Below are 9,442 nucleotides of genomic sequence, written 5' to 3'. Positions count from 1 at the left end.
ACTGTAGCAAAATGGTTCGTGTCGATTGCACGAGGGACAGTGGACAAGATTTGCAGGTTCGGGCCGCTTAGAGATGCGTAACACCCTACGTCCTGGTGAGTATGCTTGGTGGACGAGGTTACAGGAGAGCTCTCTGAACTAGAGAATGCAGAGAGTTGATGTGGGTGGCTAAGTAATAGGGTCGATCGTTCTGAAGGGGTGCCCCCTAGGCCTTATATACTCGACCGTGGGGCAATACATGTGGATATGATAACAACCAGTAGCTAAAAGATAGTGAACTGCTTGAGTTTATCTTCATGTAGCTCTGCCGACTTATCCTCGCATGGCTCCGTTGCATAGGGGCTCCAACGCGGGAAAGTCGGATCTCTGTTGCGGTCACTCGCTCGACGTTGTGGGCCGTCCGGGTTTGCACCAATCCGGCCTCATGTCGATCTGCTTTGCTGGTTGTCTCTCCCTAGGCCCACGAAAGAATGACCTTACGATTTACTGGGCCCTTGGGCCTTTCGTGAGGTCTTTTACTCTTTTAGTGGACCCGGGGGATATCTATTCCCCACACTCTTCATCTGCCACGGATGAGATTGCTCCGAAGCAGAATACGGATCCGGGACGAAGGGTGATCTTACTACGGAAGGTGACGGCCATTGAGCTAGCTTGGATCGTCGACACACCCCCTACCTGGCGCGCCAGCTATCGGTGTTTTGGGTCCGACCGCACACCCGGGGTTGCCCCTCAAGGTGTTTTTAGGAGCAGGACGGTGTCGACGACTGTAGCAAAATGGTTCGTGCCAGATGCACGAGGGACAATGGACAATGTTTACAGGTTCGGGCCGCTTAGAGATGCGTAACACCCTACGTCCTGGTGAGTATGCTTGGTGAATGAGGTTACAGGAGAGCTCTCTGAATTGAGAATGCAGAGAGTTCGAGTGGGTGGCTAAGTAATAGGGTCGATCGTTCTGAAGGGGTGCCCCCTAGGCCTTATATACTCGACCGTGGGGCAATACATGTGGATATGATAACAACGTGTAGCTAAAAGATAGTGAACTGTTTGAGTTTATCTCCCTGTAGTTCTGCCGACTTATCCTCGCATGGCTCCGTTGCATGGGGCTCCAGCGCAGGAAAGTCGGATCTCTGTTGTGGTTGTTCGCTCAGCGTTGTGGGCTGTCCGGGTTTGCACTAATCCGGCCCTATGTCGATCTGCTTTGCTGGTTGTCCTTTCCCAGGCCCACGAAAGAATGACCTTACGATTTATTGGGCCCTTGGGCCTTTCGTGAGGTCTTTTACTCTTTTAGTGGACCCGGGGGATATCTATCCCCCACAGCTAGGGCCTAGGCCTCCGCGTCGAGTAGGAGCAGGATCGTGGGCTCCTCCTATAGCACCTCGCCCGATGGCGAGGGGAATTCGTGTGGTGGCGAGTTGGGTCTTGCTTGTCTACCAGAGCCTCTCTTAATTCAGATATTTGTTATTCAAACTGTTCAACCTAAAAGAAAAGGTGCAAATATGTAATGGTGTCCACCTTGATACAGAGTAGGATAAGCAGTACACACAAAAAGTTAGTTTTCTTAACTAAAATTATGCTTCAAACAAGAATTCGGTTTCAGCTATGCATATGCTTCAGTTTAAAAGATTAGTTTCCCCTCCATCCGTCACAAATTATAAGTGGTTTTGGCTTTTCTAGGTACATAGGTGCTATGAATCTAGACAACGTGAATACATAGGTGCATAGTAAAAGCTGTGCTAGAAATGCCAAAATAGCTTATAAAGTGAAACATAGTATAAAGCAATGCCAGAATAGTAAAACCATAAACTGACAGCTAGCTTGAAAAAATAAGATCCTACAATCCTCTCTTCAGGTAAAAAAGAAACGCTGACAAGTCCTATACATAGCCATGTACGAAATTTTTTCTAAAACTTGTGGTTTATTGGTAGAGGATCATTTCTTGCTAACAAATGCAACCAAAGGTTACTGAGCACCTCTGCAATTTTAGCAGCAATATTCACAAAGGTACAACAAAGTACTCAAAACAACACTATAGAGCATGGTAAACACAAGAACCGGTAGCTATAAGTTCCTTGATAGCTTGTATAAATAAATTTTCTGAAATCTGGTTCACTGTAAATAAACTGACCATCGATAGTAGATAAGAACACATCACTACATGGGGACATTTGTTGTACAATAAGACTTCTCTATTAACAGGTGAACATTTAATCTATTGACTGGTTTGAGTTTGGTTGATACCTTCAATTTTGCTATTATATTTATGCACAACAACAAAAGTGGTTCATGCACAATTTCCTCAAACCTAAAAATACCTTAGAATAACTAAGAAGCACAACAGCTTGTCAGATCGTATTGAACATTTTCTGCTACGTTCAGCCTGTTAGTTTGTTTAGTGTAGTATATAAATAAGTTTACCATGAAACTCAACCATCTTTTATTGGCAAGGTCTGAATGTTTATAACAGGTACTATTGGATCTAAGGTGTCATCCCACGACACTTCCCACTCTTGAATTAGTGCAGGTAGCCTTTTCCAAGAACTGGACGTAGAGAATCAAATTAGCTACCGTGGGTGCCCCTCCACGCCATCCCCCCCACGGTTCATGTTCTCAATTGTTGTGACAAGGGCGCATAATAATAGCTAGTGAGTATTATCATTAGCATGTGTTCGGATTGTAGCCCTCACCTGGAGCGTAAAAGCTGAGCATCCTGTTAGCATGGTACCTATCAGAAGATGTCGAAATCCCGCCAAGAATCAGGACGAGGAAGAGTTGTCAGATACAATAGGAGTATGTTCCAAGCATCATGTTGTTGCTAGACCCTCCTAAATTCTGGCCTAGGTTCAAGATCCACGATGCTTTATCCCAGTCACAGCAAGAGAAGAGCAAGGGAGCTAGTAACAGTAGTAGGTGAGGTGGCGCACGCACCAGGGGATGACAGGATCAGCGACAAAATTCAAGCTTCAGAACCCTCTTCTTTAGCTCCTGATCAGTTCACCGGTGCTTTTTTAATTGATCAAAAATCAATAAATTTCATGTAAATATACTTCAGTTCAACGTTATAGGAAACAAAGCATTTGTAACCAAGTTATGGGGGGCTCTTATGAACAAATAGAAGAAATATAGCATAACTGTGATTCAAGGTTCTTGGTTTTGTTCGTCCAGTGAGCAGACAATATTCTGATTTCCCCTCTCAACATCGCAATTTCAAAAGCTTTGGCAACTTCATCCATGATGTCGGTCTCGATCCTTATAACTTTATCTTTAAGTTGCATTTGTGAGACCTCCCTTGCTTGTACATCCTTCTGGAGAAGATCAAGCTGCTCACCTAGATTGTTCACTCGAAGTCTATGCTCTTTGGGTGAATTGTCCTTCTCATTCAGATTTTTCAGCAATGACATGCACTACATCTGAGATAACTTAGCTGATGCAACACCTGTTTCTCCTGTAGCTTGAGTAAATGACAGTTGTGTTCTAAGATCATCCAACTCATGATGGTACTGTACTACTGTATATAATTAGAAAACATATTAGATCGATTCTTCAGACGTTGTTCTTCCATTTCCTCCCACATCTCTATACCTTTCTCAATATTATCCTCAGCTTTATTGAAGAGCTCCAGAATTTCAGAAGAACAGATGTCCAAATCTGCATTACTACCAATTGCATAGTACCATGACAGTCTTGCATTATCTACTTATGACCAGGTTATCAACAATCAATACGACACACACAACGCGGGGGAAACAAAGTGGATGAGAGACATGAACACGTAAGCTGACTTACGATCACATGCAAATGTTTTTGCTGCTATGCTCGAAGGAGACGACCACAATGCCCAGCACCAGGATGGACACCTGCACACGAGAAGGATACATGGCGTGAGCACCGCGGTGAGGAGGGAGGACAGGGTTTTGGCCTTTTGGGAGAGGGAAGGTCGATACAAGGGTGGCGTGGAGGAGGGTTAGTGAGAGAGAGGTCGGTAAGAGGCCGGTGACAGCGGAGAGAGGCCAGGCGACGGCCAACATCGTGGTCTCAACGGCCGGTGCCGAGTGCACCCGCTGTTATACTCTTCGTGTACCTCTCGACGGCGGGCGCGGACTCCCGAACATCGCGAGCGAGTGTCTCGGCGGCTGGGGGGATCTAGGCGTACCTCTCGACGGCGGGCGCGGACTCGGGGGGCGAGGACCACACAGAGATGACACGCAATGATGTATGACGCATAGAGGAGAGGACGTCGAGGGATGCGCTCCGGTATGGCGAGATCTACGGCGGGGACGGAGTTCGAGGTGGGGGAGGAAGGTGATGGGGCTGCGACCTGGGGTGCGTGTGCGCCGCCATGGCGAGATCCGCGGTGGGTGCGGGGGGCCGGTGGTCTCGGGGGCACTATGGCGGATCCGCGGCGGTGGGGAGGAGGGGGTCCGTGGGCGTTGATGGCGTTGAAGGAGCGGCTGTGGGGCTGCCGCGGATGCGGGGCGAGACTCGTGGAGCCCAGCGCGTGGAGGAAGGCAGACAGAACTGTGGACGCCTATGTTAGGTACATAAGTAGTAGTAGAGATTTGTATATGAACTGAAAATATAGCTTTTGCCTCCACTTTGATAGATTAAAATAGTCAAAACATTTTTTTTCTTGGACGCGCAGGAGAACTGCGCCCCATGATATATTAAGCAGAAGAAAATAGAAACTGTCATCTGCTCATTAAACTGTCATCTGCTCATTATTATGGCTTCTTCTAAACATTGTGTAAAACATGGACAATTATATGATATCAGCTTGATAATAGCAAGGCTACCAGACTTCTACAACCAACTGAGCTATAACTCCTATCAGTTTCTGCTAACAGAATGAAACAACTATCACACGATTTCACTTTAGGAAAAATAACTAAAGAAAGGCATAAAAGATGGATTTGATACTGTTTGATGTGTAGGTGTACACACCATTTTTAAATGAACATTTGTATATGAACTAAAAATATAGCTTTTGCCTCCACTTTGACAGATTAAAATAATCAAAACATCAAGGACAGGGAAATTGTCATCTGCTCAATATTATGGCTTCTTCTAAACATTATGCAAGGATACCAGACTTCTACAACCAACTGAGTTGTAACTCCTATCATTTTTTGCTAACCGAACGAACAACTATCACACGATTTCACTTTAGGAAAATTAACTGAAGAAAGGCAAGTAGACTGCTAGAGAATTGTAGTGAGGTTAATAATCCAGGCTACAAAATACTAATAATCATGTAAACTACTATGACATGGTAAGTAACTCACATTTTCTTTCACATCTATCGACAAACCTTGAGAATATCGAATATGACGATCAATCACATCCAATAACCTTGAGAATATCTAATCTGACGGTCAATCACATCCAATAATCCGCTCAATAAGCTGGTTTTCATGAGGCAAAAAAGGAAACAGTCAGCAACCGTAAGTCCATAACAATACCATTTCACATCAAGCTAAGAAAGGAATTCAGAGTGAGCATACTTCTTCTCGGTACAGTTGCTTTGGCATATCATGGTGGGTCATAATTGCCAACGCAGCATGACTGGACTCCAAAGCAGAGAAAACCAGAGGTTCAGCATCAACGACATCAGACTGAAGGTATCCAATCATTTGTTAGTTGCTAAGTTATAACATGCAAGAAATTCGCTAAATGGCTCTGAAACAGAATAAGATAAAATTAAATGCAAATTTTAAAAATGTAAACTACTATGACATGGTAAGTAACTCACATTTTCTTTCACATCTATCGACAAACCTTGAGAATATCGAATCTAACGGTCAATCACATCCAATAACCTTGTAACTGTATCCATAGGAACCTCATGCAATATCCTTTTGGATCGAACAGATGTAATTTCATTCATGAGAACCTTAACATCACCAAGTGGGATTGACAACCAGTCACCGCCGTCTCCATTGTCAGGAATTTCGGTTTTTCCACAGAAATCCTCCACCACCTCACAGAAGGTAGTGATAACATATAAAAAGCATAATTATATCCAGAGTCAGTAGAACTCAAAAAAAGGGAAGCTACATGGGTAGGATATACAAACCAATAGAAACAAACCTTGAGTATTAGGAATGCTGGGAGCAGAACTTGAAACAGAATTGTTATTTTCTCTCTTCCTTATTTTTAGCTTCTTTGAAGCAATTGAATCTGAGAGCAGTTCATTCTACAACAGAAAGCCCCTTAGGCCTTAGCACAAAGAACTGGCATCTATAAAAAACTGGTGGTATCTAACTTACATAAAAATGCTCTCTATGGGAGAACTTGGAGAGCATCTCCCACACAGGCTGGAGGATCCTCCGAATAGCTTGGCCAGAAATTTGTACATCATATCGATCATTCACTGCTGCTGCTATGTACCGACAATGAGAGAGAGACCGGTCTATGTTAGGGTGGAATAGCGTCTCCGGCTCTCAGCCTGAGAAGAGGAGGAGGGACCACCAGTGATCTCAGGTACGCCTTGGGCAGCGCCATCAGCTTCTTCATCTTCAGAACGTAGGCCCTCCGGGTGAAGTTGTCGTAGTCGTTGGCCTCGATCTCGTCGAGGATCTACCCGTACAGGAGCAGAGAAGACCACACCTGAAACAACAGTAGTCACTCATCTGACTGGGTTCTGAAAACGGCAAGCGTTGTGTCTCACCGGCCATCGGATCTCCTGGTTGATCTCGGTGGCGCCTTCCTCTCGAGGGGCAGCCATGAGTGGGGCGTGGTGTGGAGCTTGGTCTCCTTGTAGGCCGACTCGGAGAAGAACAACTTCCTCATGGCACATACCACGGTGGGGGTCCAGATCAGGACTTCACCTTCACTTGTTCCTCTTGAATCCACTCAAATCCTCGCCATCCAGGGCCCCCAAATCACCCCCGCAAACAGCAACAACCAGACAATCTCAAAACTAACCACCACCGATTCAATTCAAAATTGCAGAGCAGACGAGGCTATGAGTACGTTGACTAAAGGGGAAGAGAGCTTGTTCGTGCGAGGGGATAAAAGGCCCGAGGACCGCTCAGCTCAACAGTAGCCCTCATGGAGGCGCTGAGGAGCAGAGGAGGGATAAGAGAGAGGGCACTCACGATATCATCTAGATGGAGGCAATCGACGTTGGTGGCACGACCAAATCAGAGAACGAGGAAACGCCAGGAATCAAACCCCCGTGCCAGCCACAGGCAACAGAGGAGTAAGCTGATGGCAGCGCCATCGAGCCTAAGGGGGAGTAGGTCACCATGGCGATGGAGGAGTAAGCAACGGCGTCAGGGGGCTCAATGGCCGGATCTGGCTGCCGTCTCCGGGGAGGCCCGCTCGGAGTCGAGCTCCTGCCGTAGCCCTCGCACAGCGTCCTCTGCGGCCTCCTTCTCCCGACGCAGCCACGGCGCCGCCAGCTCCTTGGGGAGGGAGCAATCTTCAGGGGGTCGAGCACGGTCCTCCGGCCTGCGCGAGCTCAGAGGGTGGCAGGGACGCACGCGGGGGAGGGGGTGGTGCAGGGGCGACGGTGGTGTCGATGTCGGCTACTCGGCTTGACGGGCGCGACGCTAGGTGAACACATCTTGTTGGAAGGCGGCACATCGGCGAGGATGCCCTCCTAGGAAAGGGGGAGGAGGCGACGATGACGACGAGCAAGAGGAGCTTTTGGGTTTGGGTCTAGGTCTGACCGACCCAGGGCGTGGAGGAGCGGGCGTGAACGGGCGAGCATCGCGCGCAGGATGAGGTGCGAGGGGGTTAGGGAGATTTGGGTCGCGGGGAGGTTGAGGAGAGACTGCCGGCTGGGGAGGCGGCAAGGGGAGGGCGGATTTCACGGTGACAGGCGCAGATTTCTCGGCGACGACTTTCACGGGGGAGGCGGGTGCACGGTGCGGACTGCGGAGGGGGTAGGCGGGAGCAGGCGCGGGCATCGCGTGGGGGAGGAGGGCGGAGCCGTGGTGAGGCGGTGGACGCCCTCCTTACACTCTTAAGGAGTAGTAGAGATAGGGTGACCATGAGATGTCTAATTTGGCCCAGGGAAAAAATATCAATGTCTTTAATTATTTCAGCAGTAGTGAGAGGGGCTTAGAGGATAATTCGCCCAGCAGTTGCTACCGGCCGGCACTTTGTCTCTTGCACTACCGGAATCAATCGCTTTGCCGAGTGCCTGAAGCACTCGGCGAAGCCTTAAAAACACTCGGCAAAGGCTTTGCCGAGTGTCACACTCGGCAAAGAAGACTCGGTAAAGACTACATCGGCAAAGGCTTCTTTGCCGAGTGCCAGAGAGCACTCGGCAAAGAAAAGCGGACGTTACGGCGCCGGGTGACGGAGACGGCGGCTTTGCCGAGTGTCCCTGGTGACACTTGGCAAAGAAGATATCTTTGTCGAGTGTCTTCCAGGCAGCACTCGGCAAAGAGCCCGCCAGAGAGGGTCCCCATGTCAGGCTCTTTGCCGAGTGTTCTGTGCGGCACTCGGCAAAGCTGACCTCTTTGCCGAGTGCCAGCGACATAACACTCGGCAAAGAACCTAAGCCGGTGCCCAGGTCTATGCTCTTTGCCGAGTGTTATGACCCTGACACTCGGCAAAGCGCCTCTTTGCCGAGTGTTACACTCGGCAAAGTGACCAGTATATACCTTTTTATTTGTTTTTTGTATTCCATCCACACAAACAGAAGATATCACATATATATCACATATATACATCACAGATATCATCACAGACATAAATAGCCAACACAAACATAAAACCGTCACCACAAACATAAATATCCATCACAAACATAAGTGTTCAACACAAGTATCAAACACAAACATAAGTCTCAAACGTCGCAAGGTCTCACATAAGTATCAAACACAGACATAAGTATTATACATAAGTTCTGAAGTCTAAAACAATGAAAACACAACACTCATGGAGGTGGGCGGTTTGACCGGGGCTGCGTTGGGCTGAACCCTTCCGGAGGGTTGTTGGATGCCGCTCCAGATTGGCCCTGCACAGAGAAGAGATTGCATGTGTTATACCAGATGCATTACAAAAATCTAACTACAATTTTGATACTCACAGGAGTGTGGAAGAGAGCAGGGTCAACTGGAGGGAACAATGGAGGTGGTGGAGCGATGCCCTGTGCGGCACCAAGGCTCTACATGTACTGGAACATCTCTGCCATCCTCTGATGATCTGCTCGGCGCTCCGCCTCCCGCTCCGCCGTCATCCTCGCCTCCATCTCGTGACGTTCCCTCCTCTCTTCTTCTAGTTGGGTCTGTAATATTACAAGTCAACGTTATAGTAACTCAAAGAGTAGGTATATAACTCAAGGAAGGACGAGTTACAGAAGCACTAACCTCGAGTTGCTGTATGCGATGCTGTGAGCTGTCGTGCCAAGGTCGAATGGCTGGACTCGAGCCCGTGCTCCTTACTCTCACCTGAGACAGAGTGGGAGTGGAGGACGAGTCGATTGCCCCGT

The 9,442-nt window shown here is 47.9% G+C and overlaps 1 long non-coding RNA gene and 1 pseudogene across 1 annotated transcript; both read right to left on the bottom strand.

Moving 5' to 3' along the window:
• Positions 1 to 2,604: 2,604 nt before the first annotated feature.
• LOC103655361 (nuclear envelope-associated protein 2-like) lies at positions 2,605 to 4,221 on the bottom strand (annotated as a pseudogene).
• Positions 4,222 to 5,380: 1,159 nt separating this feature from the next.
• LOC109940356 (uncharacterized) lies at positions 5,381 to 5,902 on the bottom strand. The gene is made up of 3 exons (XR_002263162.1): positions 5,747 to 5,902; positions 5,499 to 5,673; positions 5,381 to 5,399 (listed from the first exon to the last, which is right to left on the bottom strand). It is a non-coding gene; the product is annotated as an uncharacterized lncRNA (long non-coding RNA).
• Positions 5,903 to 9,442: the final 3,540 nt, after the last annotated feature.

This window comes from Zea mays, chromosome 6 (genome assembly GCF_902167145.1).
Source record: "Zea mays cultivar B73 chromosome 6, Zm-B73-REFERENCE-NAM-5.0, whole genome shotgun sequence".
NCBI lineage: Eukaryota > Viridiplantae > Streptophyta > Magnoliopsida > Poales > Poaceae > Zea > Zea mays.
Note: the sequence above shows the minus strand (reverse complement) of the source record. Positions and strands in the feature narration are given on the sequence as shown.